The 26,372-nt window shown below is 30.6% G+C and overlaps 1 long non-coding RNA gene across 1 annotated transcript; it reads right to left on the bottom strand.

Moving 5' to 3' along the window:
• Positions 1 to 106: 106 nt before the first annotated feature.
• Positions 107 to 22,838, bottom strand: LOC114755638 (uncharacterized). The gene is made up of 3 exons (XR_003741333.1): positions 22,825 to 22,838; positions 17,719 to 17,722; positions 107 to 211 (listed from the first exon to the last, which is right to left on the bottom strand). It is a non-coding gene; the product is annotated as an uncharacterized LOC114755638 (long non-coding RNA).
• Positions 22,839 to 26,372: the final 3,534 nt, after the last annotated feature.

The following is a 26,372-nucleotide window of genomic DNA, read 5'->3' as shown; positions in this document are numbered from 1 at the left end:
CATCACATGATTACCCCACCTTTACAGTAAACCAAATGGGATTCAAGATAGATATAAGCTGTAGAGAACTTCAAACCAATGTTATCATGAGCAGTGATTATCAGAATAAATATGAACCAAAATTGAATATTCTCAATAACAAAATCAATATCCTATTATAATACAAAATTTTCTTTTGATGCTACGTTACTATATTTCTATCTCATACTTCCTCTATTAAAAAAAATGGAAAAATAGATATTTCAACAGCGAGGTCAGGTGGTGGAAGGTTGGTAAAGTTGAACCCAAGCATATTCTTCTTTGTAAGCCACACCTGAGTCACAGGATGCTTCACACGTGTACACAACAATTGATGCCCAATCTATAGTCCACTTCATTGTCGACACCTAAATAATAGAGTAGCTGTGGCAGAATCTGGCACCAACGACATTTTAAATCTGTAACTACTAGAACAAGAATAACAAATAGTACTCCTTCCGTCCTCAATACAGGAGCTAACTTGAGAGTTAGTCTTGGTCTTACATATAAAATCTTAATCTATTTTTTTTATATTTATTATTTTTCTCCAAACTAATTTACTTGATATATAATATAGGGAAAACCATATTGAAGGTACTTATACTTTCTCTCAATTTTTAATTTGGTACCTATGTTTTTTTCTCTTTAATTAAACATTTAATTTTATCTTTTTAGCAACATTAGCTCTTATAACTTTGTTCTATTGATATTTTTAGTCTCTACATAAGGATTAATGATGTTAATAGAGAAAAAATAAAGATTTAGTTAAGAACAAAAAATACATAGGTACCAAATTGAAAATTGAAAAAAAGTATAAGTGCCTCTAATATGGTTTTCCCTATAATATAATATACCTCCAGGATATTATAAGGAAGATTAAATCACATTTGTTTTAATTAACTAATTTATTTAACTCTCTTGATCTATCTAAGTTGATCAAATAAGGACCTAAGGACTATATTCATTGACTTTCTATCAATGAATCCTCAAAAATCTTACCTGAAACTCACAACACGTTGAACCACCACAGTAATTGCATTTAGGGATATCAGCTTTAGACGGTCGACCGCTTGAAACAGGCCATATGGGCCTTGCATTAGTATTTCGATAATACCTGTGGTCACCAGAATAAATAAGCCATTAAAAATGCAATAAAAAAAGGGTATTACAATGAAAAGGGGCAAGACTCGCCAAATTTTTCTAAGACGGGTAAAACACATCCACGTTTGTCATCAAACCTTTTATTGCCACTACATGTGGTATTGACAGGTGGAGACATTTTAAATTGGGTAATCCAAGTTTCTAACACTGTGACCCGAACATGCATGTGAACAATAGTCAGATAATGTATTGCAGCATAGTCACAACCATCACTCTGTTCACAATACAAGTATCATACATGCTAGGATAGACCAGTCAGGTGGGGGGGGGGGGGGGAACTCTTTTTCAGGCTTATCGGTCACACCAAGACCCAGTATAACCTGTTTGCCAGACATTTCTGCGGTGCTGGAAGCACAATTATCCAACAGAATTTCAACCAGTCAAGCAATAATCACCTCAATGTTCAGGGGCTGAATTAATACGCTCCTGGACGCAGACCCAACTCTTTTTGTCATCATCACCCTGTTTACAGGCAAAAAAAAAAAAACTTAGCAAACAACATAGCTGCATATAAACTATACCGTCAATGACAGGTGAATTTGGGGCAATACCTGAAAGTTCTCGAATTCATTGTGTCGTCAATTCCGTTCTTTGATATCAAAGAACTAGTTGAAGCATTGCCCTCAGAAATGTCAGGGTTATTGTTATCACTTTCGTCTTCAATAATGATCTCAAATTCGGGCCACAGAGTGTTGCTAGCATCTGCATTGTAAAGAACGACTCTGAGTTTGAACTGGCAACAATGCAAAATATTTACCTCCATAAAAAGAGAGAGAAACCTTCAAGATTACAACCTAAACCCCTCAATCAATATCCATTTTATTTCAGTGATAAACAGCGGAGGCTGATAAGGATGCAAATATTTACCTCCATAAAATGAGAGGACTTTGTTAAATTACCTGCCAAAATGATGTTATATCTATCAAGGTGACAAATCTTCACCTGTCAGTTTCTATGCACAACTAATTTAATATTAGTTTAATACATACTACCTTCCATCCTAAATATAATATCTAGTATATAGTACAAATTGTACTATAAACTAGATTATATATTTATGACCGGAGAAATTATTTCATAAACAGAACTCAGATTTGCCTCCTTAATATTTTGGAATTCATGATTTAATAAAGCCAACTATTATGCTAACCAGTCATAACACGTCTTTTGTTTAATTATAGTTAAATACAAATTGATTGTTCCCTTATTTTATATTTTATTATAAATTATTGGTTATATTCATTAATTTTATAAGAAGCAAAGGAGTTTCTCAAAATTATTATTATTTGAAATAATGTTTAATATTTATAAAACATATGATATTTTCAAAATTATGATATTATTGCTCTGTAACCAAAACTTATATGTATATAAATAAGAAAATAAAAATCCTACAAGAAATATTACAATTCAAGGAGAAATACTAAAAATACATGTAACATGAAATGCAAAAAAGATGAACTAATGAATTGTTTCTATTGTCGAACTATTGAATATAGCATATCTCCTAAAAATTTATAACATCGAAAAATCTTTGTTGGATGCCAACTTTAGCATCATACCATATAGTTCAAAGCCTGGCAATTCACCACAGGTCACATGGTAGCTAGTACTCCCTTTATTTCTTATTATAAGAGACAAATAATCAAATTACATTGATAAAAAAAACAGTTAAAATTAATTGAGGACAATTAATGTGTAAAAAGTATAATATTTTTTCCAACAATTACCCTATTAATAAGGAGAGAGAGTATGAGAGAGGACAATTAAATTATTAAAAGAAAGAGAAGTGGGAGGAAGAGAGAGTATGAGTTGGAAACAAAATAAATAGGGGTAAAATAGGAAATCAATACAAAAAAATAGAGACAACTTTTAAGTGTCTCTTATATATGAGAACATGCCATAAACATCAAATATCTCTTATAATAATGAACGGAGGGAGTATAATAATTAAAAATTTTAATAATTCTTAATTACCAACAGAATTAATATGTTAGATAAATATTAGGTAAAATATTATTATTTGATTTTAAATTGTTACTGTAGCTTGATTAATTTATAATATTATTTAATTTGAAGGAAGCCGCAAAACGAAATGCCAATAATAAAATGATGATCATTGAAAAACCTTGAGAAGTGTGAATTAGGAAAAGAGAGTTAATGGGCATTAAATGAATTGCAAGGATTATAACTTATAAACTGTGATGTCAAAATGCGCGAATCGGGAAGTCCTTTTTGCTTCTAGCTGCCTTATGGGACAGTTGCTTCGATATCTGTTTTTCGTGAAAATGACATATAAGGCCCGAATGTTTGGCTGAATCTCATATTCAGAATAATGAAATGTGGCAGCATAACTATTTTCCTTTACAAAATTAAAATCATTCCTAAGTTTGGTTGGGATGAAAAAATAAAATTAAACAATAATATAAATTCAAAAATGAAAAGGGAACATTTGAGAAAGGGTAAAGAGGCATGGGAAATTGAGAAGTGATGAAATTCAAATTATCTTTTTATTTCTTAATTTTATGATGTGTCTTTTGCAATCATCTAACTCTAATATCATAAAAAAATATTGACAGTGAAATTTGACATGTTTAAAAAATATTTTAAATACTAATATAATAAGTTTGTTGTTTAAAAGTCATAATGATTGACACAAAATATTATCGTTTAAGATTAATGGTGTTACAATTAAAAAACTGAAAAGATATTTTATAAAATTAAAAGATTAAATTAAAATTTCATATGAAGTTAGAAAATTAAATATGTATTTTTACCCGATTTAAATGATAAATTCTTCAAATTTAATAATAACGTGGTACCAGAATTAATTATCACTACAATTTTACAATTAATATCATATGAACATCTTTTATTTATTTGGAAAAAAAATAAATATATGGATTATAATTGGCAATTTAGCTTTTTGGGTGAGGAAGCGGCAAGAAGGAATATGTGCTGACCAAGTAAAAAGCGAAGACAGTGGGTTGGCAGCTTTTGAGCGCGCCATGGGGGTGATGGCAGTATTATAAATAAGTCCGAACATCAAACCCTCAATGTTAATCTCACTGTCCTTTTTTTTTTTTTGGGCCAACGAGCTAATCTCACTGTTCTCATTTGTAAACCATATTCAGATTGCAAATCCATAATCTCACTGTCCGAACATCTTTTTTAATTATTTTATATTATGCTATGTAAAATGTATTAAAAAAATGAAATTATCTATATCTTATAAGTAATACGATTTACTGTAGACTTTGTGTAAAATATGAGACCACAATTTTATTTATAAAAAATGATTCTTGCTGATAATATTAAATTTTCATCATAGACAGAAAATATTATTATTAATAACTGTCTGATAGAATTTTAAAATGTTGTCTATCCAAACTGTGTTATTAAGAAAAGTATACATGACAAGATTTAATCGGATAATTGGATCTAATAAATATGAGTGAATGGATCTAAATCTTGGCCCGGCTTGACCCAGTAAATATACCGCTAGGAAGGTCATGTATGTCTGACATATGTGGAGAGCCTTTACAATTTCTTTTTCAGATAGGATTACTTTTGAAATTGTAGTTTTATGTTTATTTAACGTTGTTGCCAGGCCAGGCCTGTTTATAAACAGATAAAACCGTCAAGTCATAAATCAGTTTAAGATGAGATAAATGGAGGGAAGGCAGGAAAATAAAAAACTTCGATGAGTTCAATTTAAAATAAAAGTTTTAATTTTTTTTTTTACTCTTTCACTTGTAATTTTTTTACTCTTTTATTTTACGTATTTTATTTATTAAAATCTTATAATCATACTCTTCTATTTTTTTGAATAAAAAATTGAACTCTTGAATTTCTACTCTTCACCTATCCACTACTCTTATACCCAAAAAAATATTACTGCAACTCTAAAATTTGTTAAGGAAAAACTAAGGGTTTATTTAGCACAACGGTGAAAATTTCCCATAAACTCATTTTACGTAAATAGAAATAAAACTCCCCTTATATATTATATATAGTTATCTTTTATTTCATAAATTATTATTAAAAAACTACTTATAATCTATTCATGAACTGTTCCAAACGCACTCAGAGTATTTTTCCCATCCTCCCTTCGTGCCATCTTTGCTCTGCCAATGGTAAAGCAAAGCAATCATGGTCTTGTTGGAGGCTATGAGCTATGTCTGTTCCACCGATGCTGAAAGGTCCATCCTCATCCAGCTGCAAGGTAGATTCTGCCACCCCTCGACCTCGCGCTTGGAACCAAACGACACCGTTGTTGCGCTCAATCTTCGATGTTCTCCCGCCATTCGGATGGAGATCTCTCTGATCCAGTGACGACGGAAGGCTTCTGAATGCCAAGAGACAAGAGGTGTGGCACGCCCTGTTTCATTGATTCTACGAGTGGCGGAGATTAAGTGCAGAAAACGGGATGTCTTAGTTAGGAATGCTAGCTCAGGCACTAATGCCCAACCCTCTAAACCATCAAGGTCAGCAACAACTGTAATTAACTAGCTTGTTATCCTTTAATATAATATTTAGTGGACAAACAAGTTACTGATATTTACTGAATTGAAATCCTATTTAGTATCTGGTTTTGAGTCGTGCATTGACATTTGCAAGAGAAGAAAGAAATATATTGTCGATGGTTTATACTTTATAAGTCTCTAGATGAAGAGAAAGGCTACTTAATTTAAGTGTCGGTTTTAAAGTCATAATTGATACTGGTGGGAAGGTACTATTGCTGTTTGGGAAGATTTTTGTGCTGGAGTACTGTTACTGGATTTTGGGTGGACTTGTGAGCACCGCTAGATGTGCCTTTAATCCAGCTGATTGCTCCAAATGAACATCTCATTTGGAATTTACAAGAATGGAGAAAATTCGTACCTTTATGGGTGATTGACAGGATTAGAACGGTGAAGCTGCCCTGTAACCAAGAAGAGGACATATTCTTTCGGATGTTTTAGTGTGAAATCAGCTTATAACACTCTGGAGGTGGCACCCGCCTGAAAATGTTAAATTTTTCTTTTGGCAAGTATACCATGAGAGGCTTCCTACGAACTGACTCAACAAAATGAGGGATAAATACTAATATTGTGTGTCCTTTTGAGTGTAGTGGGGAGGAAGCACTCATTCATGCATTGAGAGATTGCGAGATGGCAACGAAATTTACTGAACCCTCATTTATTTGTTCTGATTGGTAGGAATGGCAACCTAATTCCGGTGGCAGGAAAGTCAAAAGATGGCCTTGGACTAATATGTTGGTTGTTGTGGTGAAATCAGATTCAAAAGAGTCATGCTTGTTTATACTTGCTGATGGAAGAAGCAGAGAAGGGAATATTCAAGCATCAAGTATTCCAATTGCTAGAGACCAAGGAATATCCAGACTGGAATGTGCTGATTGTCTTGCGACAACAGCCTATCATTTGGCCAACAACTTTGAGCTCCTGCTGGGTCCGTCTACTGGAATTATGGATCCATATATATTTAGAAGACAAGAGTTGTCATGGTTAGCTTCTAACTACCTTGTTTGCATATTTGCAATGTGTTCTCCATTCAAGCTTTGTTCATGCTGTTTTATTCAAGAATAAAGTCATAACTGGTTCTTTTAGTTTTTGGTTTGTCTAGCACAGAATATAGGTTCACCCGCTTGATTTATAGAGTGGTTTCAAGCTACTAAATTGCTGCTTTACCTTCACTAGAAACCATTCTAATTTTTCACCATAAGAATATTATTCTCTTATATTCAACTATTTATCTAGATCAGGCATGTTCCTTTCTTCAGTAAGATGCCTCAGATCCAAATGGTTTCTCAGAGAAACTCTTCAACCATTGCTCTTTTCCAAATTATATTATAATCAAATAAGCACAATTTTGTTGTATTGCAAGCTTTTTCCTTGAATCAATCCATCTTTTTCTTTAAGTACAAATATGTTCAAGCATCTGTAATTACATCACCTTTTTTCTTTTTGACTCCAATCAAAGTAGTGACTTATTTTGGAAGTTGACTGGTGCTTTTCTTTTTCATTTTGATTTTAGAAACCAGACTTTCTTCTTGCTCATCCAGTTCTGTGACTTCCTTTATTATGCTCTACTTTTGTTTTGTTTCTCAGATACAAATGAATGTGTGCACACACTCACACATACATATATATGCGCTATGAGTTATATAGTTGTCCTTTGTCTTTGGCATAGAAGTTCCCTTTATAGTACTTCCTATTGAACATTTATTAAATATGAATTATAAAGTACTACGTAGGGAATAACTTGATTGTTTGTGGCTTGGATCACATCTTTCTTCTCTATAGTAAATTAAAATTGAAATAACTATTATACTGGGGCCCAAAGAAAGAAGGGAGTACTTTCATTTTCTTCGTCTTCAAGGAAATGACAGCATAAAAGAAACCTGGATTATAGGATTATATATTTAATATATACAACAAAGCTAAAGCAGGGTGCATCAAAACTGATTTAAGTGATTATTAAGGAATGAACATATAGCTTACTTGAACTTCAGTGTTGGCGTCCCCATAATTAAAGAACTTAAGTAAAGAACAAATCCTTATCATCTATTCTCTTAAAAGAGTTCAGACTTCCTTCTTATCTTCATTCACATTCTTCTATCATTTGTTGCCCTCTCATCATCAAGGTGATCTTTCAATCTTACACGTAAATATTGTCTTGGAGATTCTTTATTATGATGATTCTTAAATTAATTTTTATCAGGAAAAGTTGAATATTAGAAAATGAAACATCATAAAGAATCTGCTAGATGTTCTAGCTTTGTGGCAGTAAATTTATATTAGTTAGATTTGTATTATTCAGATGTTAGTTCAATTGGTGACTTCTACTTTGTTTAATTTTTATATTATTAAAGAGTTTAGACTAAGTTGTTTGATTCATTTTTTTTCACCTGATCTCATTCATTCTTTCTTATATTTACTTTCAATCTTGCATGATACGTACGTACTAGCAGCAGTTTCAATCATTTTCTTCAACCAGCCTCTACTGTTCAAGCTTCTCATCAAATATCTTCAAGTTCACCTATCCGTCAAACAGGTAAACATGCACTTGAAGATTCTTTACTATATTGTTTTTTGAAATAGAAAAAATTAATTTGACAGTCCTTGTAGTTTCGTTAAATTTTGAATAAGGTCCTTCTAGTTATTATTATTATATTTTTAATCGAATCCTTATTGTTTACTCCTTTGTCAATAATGCCCAATCCTTCCGTTTAAAAGGCCGTTGGTTTAAGTTGACGCTATCTTCCTCAGTCAGCCGCAACACTTCCTCAGCTCCCCCCCCCCCCACCAAAAAAAAAAACCATCATTGTCTTTATCTCCCTGCGTTTATTCAAGTTTCACTGTTGTCCTTTGATTCATTGTTGTTCTTAAGCAAGCTGCCTGTTCTCTGAACTTAAGAATCTATCCTGACCAAGGAACAAAAAACCGGACCAGACACTGAACCAGTCTAGATACTGGTTCAAGGGTTAATGGTTCAGATCGGGTTAAACCGTGGTCAGACCGGTAATAATTAAAATAATATAATTTAGTTAAAATAGGTGTAAATATTTATATTTTAATGATAAAAAATAATATTTAATCTTTGAATTGATAATTATATTTGAAATAATTTATATATATGACTTTTTTCCTTTTTATTCTTTTTTTTCTTTTGACTGAATAAAGATTCTATTGTTTGTTTTGTTTGCTTTCTAATTTTCTTATCCTTTTTTCCTTCCCCTTTCTTCTCTCCCACGTGACCCCATGAGTAGCCCCTCTTCGTAATGCGCAAAGCAGCTTTTTATTTTTTCTTTCTTCCTTGGACAATGAACAAGCAGAGGAGGCTTGGAAGCTTGAACACGCAACACTATCAAATCTGTTTGTGTTCCTCACTTCTTATTTACCGATCTTCCTCTGCGTTTCATCTTTCTCCTTCTCTTCTGATCCTCTACAAGCAAAACAAGTCTGATGCTTCAGAGTGGCACACAACGGACTTCCAAACAAAGTTTTGTCTCTCTCTGTGATCTCCTCTGGTTCTGCCATTGCAGTTTTCATGGTCTTCGGCCGGCGAGTCATCCATGTTCGGTGAACGGTAAGAAGAAGAAGGAAGTGAAAAATAATAACCGGCCAACCTGCCCAACCAACGATTTGCACGATTTTTATCGGTTTATTCCGGTTCATTCCGGTTTGTTCCGGTTCGGTTGAAAGCTGGTTTTTAAGTTAAATCAGACCGGACATTTGGCCGGTTTTCCGGTTCAACCGGCCGGTTTGATCCGATTTTTTTTTCCATGATCCTGACTCATTCAAGTTTTATGTTTCTTAACCTTCCTTCCTTCCTGACTTGTTGGAGAATTATGTCTGATCTATATATATATATATATATGTAAAGAAAATCTCTTAAAAAGACACTTAAATAACACAAATTTTTATTTGAGTTATTAAATTTGTTGAATTCCTAACTAGGTCATACTACCTCTGGTCCTTAATATAAGACCCCATTTGACTTTTAGTTTGGTCCTAATTATAAGACCCCAATCCATTTTGTCTCTCATATTTATGTATCTTTTTTCCAAGATAATCCTTCTAATAATGATAGTTCTAACCAACACACTTAATTAGTAAGGATATTTTAGGAATGACAACACTTATTTGTTACAAATAACTAACTTAACTTACTTCTTTAATCTCTTCAAATTAGTCAACTGGGTCTTATAATTAGGACCAGAGGTAGTATGATTCAAAAATAAATTATAAAATTTTATAAAAAGACTCTAATGTCCTTTTCTTTAGAAACCTAGAGAAGTGAAAATTTTCTATCATTTCTGCATGGCACAACGGTTCTTAACAAGAAAAACTTGATGTCTATCATTATAAAGTCACAAAATCGATTAGGGAGACAACAATGAGCTAAGTTTTTTTATTGAATCTCCCTTCTTTAATCCTACAAGTATGTTATAGAGATAAAAGGTTATTAATTTAGACTTGAAACATGTTAATTGAGCAATTAAACATTTTAATTTTCAAAGTTGTATTATGATAGAATTTTATTCAAAAAATTGTTATAATTGTATTATGAAAAAAGAAAGTTGTTAATTTAAAATTAAAATAGGTTAACAATAAAATGGAACATGTTAAATTTTAAGATTGTATTGTCATCAACTTTTATTTAAAAATTTATTGCAAGTGTGTTTTGAAGACAAAGCTGTTAATTTAGAATTAAAGCTTGTTAACTGTATTATTAAACTTATTAATTTTTAAGATTGTATTGTGATCAAGTTTCATTCAAAAACTTATTGTGTGTTGTCGAGACAGAAAACTGTTAATGTAGAATTAAAACGCGTTAATTGTGAAATAAAATATTTTAATTTAGTATCTCTTTTAATTTCTAATGAAAGGGTATTATAGTTATTTCATAAAATTTTAAAAGTTCTCATTTAGTCATGTAACCTGATTGTGAATTTGACAAATTTAATGATCCAAATAAGAATTCAGATTATTTAAATGTTTTTTTTAAAGATTTTGTCTTCCAAATAGATTTTTTTTTTTGCATGGAATAGTAGAAATACATGTTTTGCAAGGTTACTGCAGTACATATAGCTTGTGTTAGATTAAGATATTTATTAGTCACGTGTTTATATTCCTTGATCATTATTTAAAGGGTAAAAAGGCACCCAGCACCCCAACCTTTTTGTTTAGGAGCATCCAACACCCCAATCTTTTTTTGTTAATGTAATTTTACTCTCCATCTCTTCTTTTTGGATGCAATTTTACCTATTTACAACAGTCATCTAACGTCTGTTAACACAAACATGTTTTTTTTTAAAACAAAGTTCAGTTCTTGAATATACATTCGAAAAAACTAGTTTTGGAATATATATTCGAAAAGACTAGTAAAATTACACACATTGGTATTTAGATACCATTCTTGAAAAAGAAAATACACATTGGAAAAATCACGTAGAACTTCTGTGCTCGAGTATGCTCGGGTATGTATTTGAGTACTCCCATGTGTCGCAAGAACAAAATGACGAAGAAGAGGGAATTGTGAGAGCTCGAAGAGGAATATGGGAATATGAAAACCTTAAAATAAGTTTATTTGATGAGTAATGAGAACCCAAAATCCTGATCAGGAATGGTATCTAAATACTAATGTGTATGATTTTACTGGTTTCTCGAATACATATTCAAGAACTGGATTTTTAAAAAAAAAAAAAACATGTTACTGTTAACAGACGTTAGAGGATCTTTGCAAATGGGTAAAATTACACCCCAAAAAAAAGATAATAAATAAAATTACACTAAAATCCCCTTTATTCTTATTTAAACTCCAAATTTGAATTACTAAAGAAATAAAAGTAGTTTTTTCTTCGAAAATTTTCACAAAAGAGTATTGGTTATAGGATTTTTTTTTGGTGCTAACCTGAAAGTTGTAAAATCGTAACAACCAAAAAAGTATTTACCAGAAATATTTTTTATAAAAACAAACAAACTCTTTCACATGTTTATTTTATATATACCGTAAAATATTTTATATATACCGTAAAATCACTTTAAAATGATTTTGTTTCTACCGAGTACTTTCTAAATCCCAAAATCCACCGTCACTGACTATCATCTACTCCTTCACCGACGAGCACCCCTTCACCGGTGAGCATCCCTCATTCCCAAAAAAACGAAAAATCTCTCTCCTTCCACCGTTGTTATAAATTTCATTAAAATCAGCAAAAACATAAACAAAGATGATGATATCCAAATTTTTCTCCAGAAACCAAAAAAAAAATAGCAACAACAATATGAAATCCCGACAAATCCAAATAGCAAACATGAACAAAAACCCAGAAATTTTTTCGGAGGTTATAGAATTATATTCCAGAAATTTTTGACCACTCATAACTTTCAAGCAAGTAATCAAGATTTTCTCCCTTCGAACAAGAAGAAGAAGAAGAAGAAGATAGCTCAACTCAAGCAACAGCTAGAGGAACAGAACCATAACTCAGCAGCAAATCTAGTCCTCCAAGCTCCAGTAACCTTGGCCAAAGTTAACTTCTGCTCCTCCAATTTCGCTGCCGATTAAGCTTGAGTCAACCTTCACTCCTCCGATTGGCCAGAGTCACCACTCGACTCGTTTCCCTCTCTTTCTTCACCTCCCTCTACTTTCTCCAGCATGCGTTCACCTTCACTTGAACAAAATTTATGAACAGCACGCGTTCATCTTCAGCCTCGGATATCGCGGACGGCATCCACCATTTCCCATAAGATCCGTCGTCCACGCTAATGGAGGATGTAAACAGTAGGGCGAAGAAGAGGAAATGGAAGATCTCTCTACCATTCTCGGCATCTCCCCTCACCTTCTTCGACTTTGAATTCCGATGGTGGAGGGGGTCTCAGGCTCATAGAGATCTGGCGATGGGGAGGGAGAAAATGCTCATGACTTTGGATCCCATTGTTAGAGGGGCTCCGATGGTGACTGAGAGTGGTGGCAGTGAACCCTGTGGAGGCGGATCGCCAGAGTTAATGACGATGGATTTTGGGATTTGACGGTGTGCCTATTTTCGAAAATATATACGAATGAAAAACGTCAGGCTATTTTTGAGTTATCTCATTTTCATTGAAATCCAACTTATATATCTAAACTTTCAGAATATAAAAGAATTTTTTGCCCAAAAATATAAAAGAAAATAATATTTTGAAACAAAAAAATAGTAGTGCATTAGACCCTCAATTTGTTAGTTGCCTTTAATATTATACTGAATTTATGTTATTGAACATGCTTTTCAATCTAAACAAACAATTTTAACTTAACGTATTCAAAGATTGACTTTTTTTTTAAATTTCGGTTTTAAATTAAATCTGTATTTATGAAACAACTGATAGTTATAAGATTAGTCTTGTTTTACATAATGATTATATCAAAACATAACTTCCAAATATTAAACATCAAATCTGTTAGACGCTTTTATTATATTATGCTAAATTTATATTAACTGAATATTTATACTTGAATGAGTTTGTTATTTCTACATTTCATAACAAGTTTGGTTAGTGAACTTTATTTTTTCCTTCTTTTGGTTCCTCAATAATTGCAATAATAAATTTTAAGACTTGAATATTTTTAAAAAAAATTAAGATACATCATATATTTGTACAAATTGGATGAATTGTTATTTGCTATTTTTGTGCAGCTTGGACATCTCTTAATTTGATTAGAGAGTTACTTGGGTGGGCATTTCTGCATTATTCACCTGACTTTATTATAATATTTGAGGTAAGTAACATATATCATAACAACATATTTAGTCACTTTTTTTTTATCTTTTATTTTTCTTATTATTTGATGCCATGAATATGATAAGGGAATAACTCATCTCAATCACCAAATGAATTGTTGCCTTGATGAAGGAGTAGAGAATAATTTATTTTTATCCTTTTAACTTCATGTTTTTTATCCAAGGACTCTTAGTTTCATTATGATCTCTCTACTTTCTCCATTGGGTTTGGGTGTCGTTATTAATTTTGTATCTATTGTGGGTCTTTAGTTAGATATTTATATCAAGTGAACAAAAAAGCAGCGGTAATATTTAATTATTAACGGATAGATTTTTAAGTGTATTTCCAGAAGAAAACCAAATCATCATCCTTCTACGAATCATCGATTCATAGTAAAAGTTGTAAATATATATAATATATTCTTGTACGCCCTCATAATTAATTAGTTTCAGTTATCGTCTTTCTGCATTGTTAATTTTCATGTCATTATTTAGATTTTATATTAATTGGCAGCAAAAGTATGTGACAGCAAAATGAACTCTTTTTACTGGATTTTATATTTATAATATGAGAGACGCATTGCATAATGCATTTTCCCTCTCATTTCGTATATTAATATATTCTTGTACGCCCTCATAATGCATTTATAATATATACAACAAAGCTAAAGCAGGGTGCATCAAAACCGACTTCAGTGATTATTAAGGAATGAACATATAGCTTACTTGAACTTCAGTGTTGGTGTCCCCATAATTAAAGAGCTCAAGTAAAACAAATCCTTATCATCTATTCTCTTAAAAGAGTTCAGACTTCCTTCTTATCTTCATTCACATTCTTCTATCATTTGTTATCCTCTTATCATCAAGGTGATCTTTCAATCTTACACGTAAATATTGTCTTGGAGATTCTTTATTATGATGATTCTTAAATTAATTTTTACCAGGAAAAGTTGAATATTAGAAAATGAAACATCATAAAGAATCTGCTAGATGTTCTAGCTTTGTGGCAGTAAATTTATATTAGTTAGATTTGTATTATTCAGATGTTAGTTCAATTGGTGACTTCTACTTTGTTTAATTTTTATATTATTAAAGAGGTTAGACTAAGTTGTTTGATTCTTTTTTTTTTCTCACCTGATCTCATTCATTCTTTCTTATATTTACTTTCAATCTTGCATAATACGTACGTACTAGCAGCAGTTTCAATCATTTTCTTCAACCGGCCTCTACTGTTCAAGCTTCTCATCAAATATTTTCAAGTTCACCTATCCGTCAAACAGGTAAACATTCACTTGAAGATTCTTTACTCTATTGTTTTTTGAAATAGAAAAAATTAATTTGACAGTCCTTGTAGTTTCGTTAAATTTTGAATAAGGTCCTTCTAGTTATTATTATTATATTTTTAATCGAATCCTTATTGTTTACTCCTTTGTCAATAATGCCCAATCCTTCCGTTTAAAAAGCCGTTGGTTTAAGTTGACGCTATCTTCCTCAGTCAGCCGCGACACTTCCTCAGCTCCTCCCCCCCCCCCCCCCCCCAAAAAAAAACCATCATTGTCTTTATCTCCCTGTGTTTATTCAAGTTTCACTGTTGTCCTTTGATTCATTGTTGTTCTTAAGCACGCTGCCTGTTCTCTGAACTTAAGAATCTGTCCTGACTCATTCAAGTTTTGTGTTTCTTAACCTTCCTTCATTCCTGACTTGTTGGAGAATTATGTCTGATCTATATATATATATATATATATATATAAAGAAAATCTCTTAAAAGACACTTAAATAACACAAATTTTTATTTGAGTTATTAAATTTGTTGAATTCCTAATTAGGTCATATGATTCAAAAATAAATTATAAAATTTTATAAAAAGACTCTAATATCCTTTTCTTTAGAAACCTAGAGAATTGAAGATTTTCTATCATTTCTGCATGGCACAACGGTTCTTAACAAGAAAAACTTGATGTCTATCATTGTAAACTCACAAAATCGATCAGGGAGGCAACAGTGAGCTAAGTTTTATATTAAATCTCCCTTCTTTAATCCTACAAGTATGTTATAGAGATAAAAGGTTATTAATTTAAACTTGAAACGTGTTAATTGAGCAATTAAACATTTTAATTTTCAAAGTTGTATTATGAAAAAATTTTATTCAAAGAATTGTTATAATTTTATTATGAAAAAAGAAAATTGTTAATTTAAAATTAAAATAGGTTAACAATAAAATGAAACATATTAATTTTTAAAGTTGTATTGTCATCAACTTTTATTTAAAAATTTATTGCAAGTGTGTTTTGAAGACAAAGCTGTTAATTTAGAATTAAAGCTTGTTAATTGTATTATTAAACTTATTAATTTTGAAAATTGTATTGTGATCAAGTTTCATTCAAAATCTTATTTGTGAGTTGTCGAGACAGAAAACTGTTAATGTAGAATTAAAACGTATTAATTGTGAAATAAATATTTTAATTTAGTATCTCTTTTAATTTCTAATGAAAGGGTATTATAGTTATTTCATAAAATTTTAAAAGTTCTCATTTAGTCATGTAACCTGATTTTGAATTTGACAAATTTAATGATCCAAATAAGAATTTAGATTATTTAAATTTTTTTTAAGATTTTGTTTTCCAAATAGGTTTTCTTTTTCTTTCTCTTTTTCTTTTGCATGGAATAGTAGAAATACATGTTTTGCAAGATTATTGCAGTTCATATAGCTCGTGTTAGATTAAGATATTTATTAGTTTTTAATATGCCTCGCGTTTATATTCCTTGATCATTATTTAAAGGATAAAAAGGCACCCAGCACCCCAATCTTTTTTTGTTAGTGCAATTTTACTCACCATCTCTTCTTTCTGGGTGCAATTTTATCCATTTACAACGGTAATCTAACGCCTGTTAACACAAATGTGTTTTTTTTTTTAGAAGTTCAGTTCTTAAATATGTATTTGAAAAGACTAGTTCTAGAATATATATTCGAGAGGACCAGTAAAATTACACACATTGGTATTTATATACCATTCTTGAAAAATAAAACACACATTAGAAAAATCACGTAAAACTTCTATGCTTGGGTATGTATTCGAGTAATGGGAATATAAAAACCTTAAAATAAGTTTATTTGATGAGTAATGAGAACCCAAAATCCTGATCAGGAAGTTTCTCGAATACATATTTGAGAACTAGATTTTTTTTAAAAAAAAACATATTTATGTTAACAAACGTTAGAGAACCATTACAAATAGGTAAAATTACACTAAAAAAAAAGATAATGAGTAAAATTATATTGAAAAATAGGTTGGGGTGTTGGGTGCCCTCTACCCTTATTTAAACTCCAAATTTGAATTACTAAAGAAATAAAAGTAATTTTTTCTTTGAAAATTTTCACAAAAGAGTATTGGTTATTAGGATTTGTTTTTTTTGGTGTCAACCTTAAAGTTGTAAAATCGTAGCAACTAAAAAAAGTACTTGTCAGGGACATTTTTTTATAAAACCACACAAACTCTTTCATATATTTACTTTATATATTATAAAAATACTTTGAAATCATGATTTTATTTCTACCAACTACTCTCTAAATCCCAAAATCCACCGTCATTCACTATCATCTACTCCTTCGCCGACGAGCACCCCTTCACCGGTGAGCATCCCTCATTCCCAAGAAAACGAAAAAATCTCTCTCCTTCCACCGTTGTTATAAATTTCATTAAAATCAGCAAAAACATAAACAAAGATGATGATATCCAAATTTTTCTCCAGAAACCAAAAAAAAAAAGCAACAGTAATATGAAATCCCGACAAAATCCAAATAGCAAACATGAACAAAAACCCAGAAATTTTTGACCACTCAAAACTTTCAAGCAAGGAATCAAGATTTTCTCCCTTGGAACAGGAAGAAGAAGAAGAAGATAGCTCAACTCAAGCAACAGCTAGAGGAACAGAACCATAACTCAGCAGCAAATCTAGTCCTCCAAGCTCCAGTAACCTTGGCCAAAGTTAACTTCTGCTCCTCCAATTTCGCTGCCGATTAAGCTTGAGTCAACCTTCACTCCTCCGATTGGCCAGAGTCACCACTCGACTCGTTTCCCTCTCTTTCTTCACCTCCCTCTACTTTCTCCAGCATGCGTTCACCTTCACTTGAACAAAATTTATGAACAGCACGCGTTCATCTTCAGCCTCGGATATCGCGGACGGCATCCACCATTTCCCATAAGATCCGTCGTCCACGCTAATGGAGGATGTAAACAGTAGGGCGAAGAAGAGGAAATGGAAGATCTCTCTACCATTCTCGGCATCTCCCCTCACCTTCTTCGACTTTGAATTCCGATGGTGGAGGGGGTCTCAGGCTCATAGAGATCTGGCGATGGGGAGGGAGAAAATGCTCATGACTTTGGATCCCATTGTTAGAGGGGCTCCGATGGTGACTGAGAGTGGTGGCAGTGAACCCTGTGGAGGCGGATCGCCAGAGTTAATGACGATGGATTTTGGGATTTGACGGTGTGCCTATTTTCGAAAATATATACTAATGAAAAAAGTCAGACTAATTTTGAGTTATCATTTTCATTGAAATCCGACTTATATATCTAAACTTTCAGAATATAATAAGAATTTTTGGCCAAAAAAAATAGAAGAAAAATAATATTTTCAAACAAAAAAATAGTAGTGCATTAGACCCTGAATTTGTTAGTTGCCTTTAATATTATACTGAAATTATGTTATTGAACATGCTTTTCAATCTAAACAAATAATTTTAACTTAACGTATTCAAATATTGACTTTTTTTTTATTTCGGTTTTAAATTAAATCTGTATTTATGAAACAACTGATTGTTATGAGATTAGTCTTGTTTTACATAATGATTATATCAAAACATAACTTCCAAATATTAAACATCAAATCTATTAGACGCTTTTGTTATGTTATGCTAAATTTATATTAACTGAATATTTATACTTGAATGAGTTTATTATTTCTGAATTTCATAACAAGTTTGGTTGGTGAACTTTATTTTTTTCCTTCTTTTGGTTCCTCAATAATTGCAATAATGAATTTTAAGACTTGAATATTTTTTAAAAAAATTAAGATACATCATATATTTGTACTAATTGGATGAATTGTTATTTGCTATTTTTGTGCAGCTTGGACATCTCTTAATTTGATTAGAGAGTTACTTGGGTGGACATTTCTGCATTATTCATCTGACTTTATTATAATATTTGAGGTAAGTAACAGATATCATAACAACATATTTAGTCACTTATTTTTTTATCTTTTATTTTTCTTATTATTTGATGCCATGAATATGATAAGGGAATAACACATCTCAATCACCAAATGAATTGTTGCCTTGATGGAGTAGAGAATAATTTATTTTTATCTTTTTAACTTCATTTTTTTATCCAAAGACTCTTAGTTTCATTATGATATCTCTACTTTCTCCATTGGGTTTGGGTGTCGTTATTAATTTTGTATCTATTGTGGGTCTTTAGTTAGATATTTATATCAAGTGAACAAAAAAAGCAGCGGTAATATTTAATTATTAGCAGATAGATTTTTAAGTGTATTTTCAGAAAAAAAACCAAATCATCATCCTTCTACGAATCATCCATTCATAGTAAAAGTTGTAAATATATATACTATATTCTTGTACTCCCTCGTAATTAATTAGTTTCAGTTATCGTCTTTCTGCATTGTTAATTTTCATGTCATTATTTAGATTTTATATTAATTGGCAGCAAAAGTATGTGACAGCAGAATGAGTTCTTTTTTACTGGATTTTATGTTTATAACACGAGAGACGCATTGCATAATGCATTTTCCCTCTCATTTCGTATAATATTGAGAGTTTCTCTTTGTGCTCCGTGAATATCAACTATTACAAAAAATTGTTTAATTAGGAAAATGTTAAAAAATACATTTAAAATGAGGCACTAATGAATATTTTCTTGTTTAAATGTAATGAGGTATTTTAACTTGCATACGTTAGCGACCTAGGAATGAGGAAATGTACGTGGGCAGAGTTCAAGTTGAAGCGTGTGTACGCGCGTGTGTGTAGAAATTTATTGAAAACAGTTTTTTGTTTAAAACCAGAAATAATAAGATTTCCTCTGGTTTTTTCCCCAAGTATAATCTTGTGAGCTTTGAAGAACCGAGTTACATTACATATAATGATAGAAATTCAAGTGAAGACTAATTTATTTTCTTTTTTATTTTGATTTTTTATTTATTTAAAAGCCTCATATTTTACACTTTTGTTTATTTTTTCTGTTTTCTTTTTTTCCTCTTTTTTTTCTAGATGTAATTCTAATAATCATACTTCTACTTTGCTTCTCATTAATTATTGTTCTGCCTCCAAAAAAAATATAGATGTAAATAATACAATATAACTTCTTTAATTTACATGACGATATTAGTTTACGAAAAGGAATTTACAAATTGGTACCTGTTATGTTGATTCAGATCTCAGGAGATGCTCTTGGTGACCATAAGAAGGGATAACGTAAGTCATCGTCTTTGGAGAACCTCTGTTATGTTGATTCTTTAATTAACTTTTACCAGGAAAAAATTATGCACATTTGAAAATTAAACATCAAAATCAATCTGTTAGATGATCTCACCATGTGACTGTAAATTCGTATTAATTGGATTTTGTGTGTGTTCACTCTGTGACAGTATAATCATGCAGAATGCTGTTTCTTAACTTTCATATTTTGACAAGATCGAAGAATTATGTCTAATCATTTGGATCTTATAGATTAATCATATCAAAACATAACTACAAAAATAAAATAAATACCATTTTCTGATCATCTTCCTTTTTGTTCACTGGCTCCTGAAATATTTTCAAACAAATTATATTTTTTATTGGCTTTGAAATTAATTTCATCAAATATTATAATATTAAAATATTTAACATTAAATCTGTTAGACGCTTTTATCATATTATAATGAATTTATATTAACTGAATATTTATTCTTGAAAGAATTTATTTTTTCTGCATTTCATAAAAAGTTTGGTTAGTGAACTTTATTTCTTTCCTCCTTTTGGTTCCTCAATAATTGCAATAATGTCAGGCCAAAAAAAATAATTGCAATAATGAATTAAGACTTGAATTTTTTTTTAAAAATTAATATATCATATATTTGTACCGATTGGATGAACTGTTATTATTTGCTACTTTTGTGCATAATTTGAATTAAGAGTTACTTAGAGGGCATTTCTGCGTTATTCGCCTAATTTTATTGTAATATTTGAGGTAAGTAACAAATATTATAATAGCCCATTGAGTCACTTGTTTTATTTATATTTTATTTTTCTTCTTAGTCCAAGAGAATAACATCTCAATCACTAAATGAATTGATATCCTGTTAAAGGCAAAAAATAAAAAACCACTAAACCACTTGAAATAGTGGGTAAAGAGTTAGTGGGTTGGATTAGAATCCAACCAGAGTCAGACTAATTATATTAAAATAATAAAATTTAATTAATAATAACAAAATATAATAACATTTATAAATAATAATCACTCAACAAAATATAAGAAACTATAAAAAATAGTTTCAATGTTTAATTTTTTTCCAACAGCTTAAATGTTTAATTTTACCAATCAAAATTATTAAAATACATATCTATTTTAAATGTTTGATTTTTCTACGTTATTTTTAGATGCTTGAGGTAAAAATCTGATACACTTTCATTAATGTATATATCTTTTTTTTTTTTTTTTACTTTTCTCTCTCTTTCTTGTTCTTTGTTCTCTCTCACGTGACTACTCCCCATTCTGCTCTCCATGACACATGAGCAGCTTTCCTCTTTCTTCCTTAAACAACGAACAGTCAATAAGTACAGTAAAATAGCAAACTTCCAAGAGCACACTTCACAATTCTTCATTTCTCTTTCTCAGCTAAATTGCTTTTACCTTCCTCGTTTCTCTTTCATTTGTCCATACTGCTTCTTTTTTTCTTTTTTGGTCCAACGTTTGTCCATACTTCATCCACCCCATTATCTCTACCATCTTCCTTCTTGCATTCTAATCTTGTAGTTTTCTCTCTCTCTCTCTCTCTCTCTCTCATAGTTTCTCTTTCATTTGTCTATACTTCATTCATCCCATTTTCTCTATTATCTTCCTTCTTGCCTTCTAATCTTCTAGTTTCTACTCCCTCTCTCTCTCAATTTTTCTCGTACAATTTCAACAACAAAGAAGTCCCCATGGTGAAGCCGTGAATGTTGAATCATCTTTTTATCTTTCTTCTATGCTTTTTTAGTTTCCACACTAAAATACTTCTTCGATTATTTTTTAGCATATTCAGAAGTTCTTTCATAGCAAGGATTGTTTAGCATTTCTCTCTCTGTTTTTTCTCTTCCTCTCCTTTCTTTCTCGGTAAACTTTCTTCTCTTTTCCCAAAGTTTATGTATTTTTAGGAGGCAAAAAGTTTAAATTAGATAACCTATCCCAACTGGAGGTTACCTGCTTAAACCGATTTGTGACTGGTTCATTTCATCTCTTGTCCAACAAGTAAACCTAACCCAACTGGAGACCGGTTCATCAGTTTTCCCATTGAATTGACCGATCTGAGTTAGTTTGTGATCAATTCATTTCATCTCTTGTCCAACAAGAAAACCTGACCGCTTAGAGACCCGTTTATCAGTTTTCTGTTGAACTAGCCGGTTCGGACGGGTTTTTTCTTCTTAACCTTTATAAAAGAACAAAATAAAGAATAATTTATTTATAATTCAACTTTATTTTTTATCCAAAGACTCTTAATTTCATTATCATTTTTCTACTTTCTCTATTGGGTTTGGGTGTCGTTATTAATTTGATATGTATTGTGGGTCTTTATTTAGATATTCATATCAAGAACCAAAAAATAAAAAAAGAAACGGCGTTTCGAATATTTAATTATTAGCGGATAGATTTTTTAGTGTATTTTCAGAAGAAAACCAAATCATTATCCTTCTACGAATCATCGATTCATATTAAAAGTTGAAAATACAAAATAATAAACAATCAACACTCCAAACCTAGGACCCACATCTTTTGCAAATTAATAATAATAATAATAATTATTGTTATAAATGAGCTAATTTTGCTTTTCTGTGTTTTCTTTTATTGATCAAAATATAATGAGAGATTGTTTTAGAATATTTACATTTAATTTTTTCTCTCAATTTCTCTTTTCATTCAAAGAAGCATATAAACAAAAAAAAAGTTTGGTGGTAGATCATAACTAAAAAGCATTAACAGATGTTGCTTTCTACTTCTGAAAAAATATGAATTGAAAATTTTTTTCCCTTCTAATAAAATTTATATCATTAATTGGAGGGAGTAAATATTAAATGAGGTAATACAACGTAATTAATATTTTTATAAGTAACTATCTTTAACAACTTTTTTTTAATAAACATGAATTATTTTTTTAAAATAAGAAAGCAGGAATAGTAATCTTCTTAAGTTAATTCTTAAAACAATTTGCTTTTAAAACCAGAAGTACTCAAGATTCTAAAATAATTTTAATGCGATTTTTACTCACTTAACACCGTAAAACTTCATAACCAAGATTATACCAAAATATAGTTTCAGATACTCATTATTACCAAAAAATATTTTAAGGAAAAAAATATTTTTTGGCCAGCTTAAGAAAAAAATTCTATAAAAATTAATTTAGGATGCTAAATGCTGTTGAGAAAATATTGTGTTAAGAGAATTCACCAGAAACAATGTCAAGTAATTTTTCATCATAAGTACAGTATTCTCTTATATTTATTTTGGTAAGCATGTTCGGTTAATTAAAGACAGACCTTATCAGCTGAAACAGCCATAGTTAAAGGTGAACGTGAGAGATTTAATTATTATTAGGTTTATTCCTTCAGTAAGATGCCTCAAACCGAGTAGGTTTCTCGGGTAGTAGACTTTTCAACCATTGCTCCATTCCAAATTGTAATCATACTTGCTGATGGAGTACTCCATTTGCTAGAGAGCAACAAGCTTATGGTGTACGTCGGCTAGCTAGGATCAATCAGCTGCTTTTGTAGTGTTGCAAGCCTTTTTAATTGAATCAATCCATCTTTTTCTTTAAGCACAAATATGTTCAAGCATCCGTAATTACACCATCTTTTTCCTTTTTGACTCCAATCAAAGTAGTGACTTATTTTGAAAGTTGACAGGTGCTTTTCTTTTTCATTTTGATTTTAGAAACCAGACCTTCTTCATTCGTTTTGTTTCCCAGATACAAATATGTGTGTGTTTACATTTGTATGCGTTAACCATGAATTACATAGTTGTCCAATGTCTTTTGCATAGAAGTTCCCTTTAGACAACCATAGTACTATGTAGGGAATAACTTGATTGTTTGTGGCATGTATCACATCTTTCTTCTCTCTTTGATATATTAAGACCGAAATCACAATTACTTTGGGGCCCAAAGAAACAAGGGAATACTTTGATTTTTTTCCCTCTTTAAGAAAATGACAGCATAAAAGAAACCTCAATGAAAGGAAAGAACAATGGCAGAAGTCATCATTAAAGACTGAATATGTAGCTTATTTCAACTTTAGAGTTAGCATGTCCCCATAATTAAAGAGGTTAAGTAAGGAACAAATCCTTATCATCTATTCTCTTACAGAGTTCAGACTTGCTTCTTATCTCCATTCACATGCTTCTATCATTCATTGCCTGTTATCATCAAGGCCATCCTTCAATCTTGTAGGTAAATATTGTCTTGGAGATTCTTTGTTATGTTGATTCTTAAATTAATTTTTGCCAGGAAAAATTGAATATTAGAAAATGAAACATAAAAAAGAGTCTACTAGATGGTCTAGCTATGTGGTAGTAAATTTATATTAGTTGGATTTATATTATTCATTTGTTTGTGACTTCTTATGTGGTACTTCTTTAATTTTTAAATTATTAAAGAGTTTAAGTTAGGTTGTCTGATTCATTTACATTCACTTGATTTCATTTTTTCTTTCTTATATTTACGTTTAATCTTGCATGATGCGTATAGTATGTACTAGCAGCAGTTTTAGTCATTTTCTTCACCTTGCGTCTACTGTTCAAGCTTTTCATCAAACATCCTCAAGTTCATCTATCTGTCAAACAGGTAAATATTCACTTCAAGATTCTTTGCTATATTGTTTCTTGAAACAGGAAAAATTAATTTGAAAGTCCTTGTAGTTTTTTTAAATTTTGAATAATGTCCTTTTAGTTATTTTTCTTTTTATTTAACCCTTATTGTTCACTCTGTCAATAATGCCAATCATTATGTTTAAAAAGCTGTTAGTCTAAGTTGACATTGTCTTCCACAACACTTCCTCCCACAGCTTCATTTTGATCTTATAGATTAATTTTCGTTGGTAAATTTCATAATACTCCTTCGGTCCTAAATATAATATCCTTTCTTCATCTTATGTGTCTTTAGGGGTTTGTTTGACATGAGTGAAATGGAAAGAAGGGGAGAGGAGGAAAAATTTTATGTAAGTGTATAAAATATGTCCTTCGTTTTGCATGGAATATTAGAAATACATGTTCTACAAAACTATACTATATACAGCTTGTGTTAACTTAAGATATTTATTAGTTTTTAATGTGTCTTTGGTCATTATTTAAATTCCAAATTTAAATTATTAAATGATGAATAATTATATTATCAAGTTTTACACACCTCTTTAAGTCAGGGAATATTTAATATATTATGTTAAGCGCTTGTGACTTGAAAATTTAAGTTCTTGAGTAAATTTTTTTGAATATTTTTTTCTTAAGTTAATATTTATAAATTCTTTTCTGATAATATCCAACACAGACACGCACACATATATGTTTTACATTGTAAAATGTTACCCTGACTAATGAAAATACTTAAAATAATTAGTTTTTCAATTTTTGTCAAAAACATATTGAAATGATAATTATAAAAATTGAATAAATTGTTCCCTCAGTCTCTCGATTTAATTTTAGGGTCTCTATTTTTTTGGCAAAAAAAATCTAGAATCAATATTGCGATAAATACTCACAATGTACTTATTTAAATTAAAAGAAAAAATTATAAAAAAAGACTTTGGAATTGCAAAAACACAGAGAGAGATCCTTTATAACTTTACTATAACTTTTGATAATAATATGTCATGAAATTGTCAAAACTCAAAGTGAAGTTATCAAGGGTCTCTATTTGCATTTCTGCAATTCCAAAGTCTTTTTTTATAATTTCTCCTAGATTAAATACTCCAAACTCTGTGTGCGCGTGTGTCTGTGATTTTGCGTCCGCTTTCGCTTGCTGCTCATCACATGTTGAAAATAGTACAGGTAAATTCCATTTTCAAGACAATTTTCTTTACTTCTTTTTTAACTAAAATATTACTAGAAAATTAAAATTGAAATTTCAGATTTTTTTATTACATTGAATTTGTATTAATTTAAATTTATTACTGAATTTGATGGAATGCCTATTTTCGGAATTATATACTAGTGAAAATAGTAAGATTATGTTCAAGTTATTTTTTTAATTGAAATATAACTTTTGGCCCAAAAAAAAAAAGAATGATAATACTTTCAAGCCAAACCAAAATAGTAGTGCATTAAACACTGAATTCGTTAGATGATCTCAATATCATACTGAATTTATGCTATTGAACCTGTTTTTCATCTAAATAAATTGTTTAACTTAACTCATCCAAATATTGAATGATTTTGTTTTCGGTTTTGAACAAAATATGCATTTATCAAACACCTGATAGTTATAGGATCAGCCTTGTTTTGCATATCATGATATTAAAATATAATTACAACAATAAAATAATATTTAATTTGGACTGTCTGATTCAAGTTTAGATGTGAGCATCCCATGCTAATATTTTAAAGATAAGCATGCGATCCATTTTTAATTACAAAAATGTTAATTGTTTGACATATTGTGATTTGAATCACAGTACTTATGGAAATTT

This window comes from Neltuma alba, unplaced genomic scaffold (genome assembly GCF_004799145.2).
Source record: "Neltuma alba isolate B1F8T4 unplaced genomic scaffold, ASM479914v2 tig00010296_pilon, whole genome shotgun sequence".
In the NCBI taxonomy this organism is placed as follows: Eukaryota; Viridiplantae; Streptophyta; class Magnoliopsida; order Fabales; family Fabaceae; genus Neltuma; species Neltuma alba.
The sequence above is the reverse complement of the archived record's forward strand: the minus strand, read 5'-3'. Positions and strand labels throughout refer to the sequence as shown.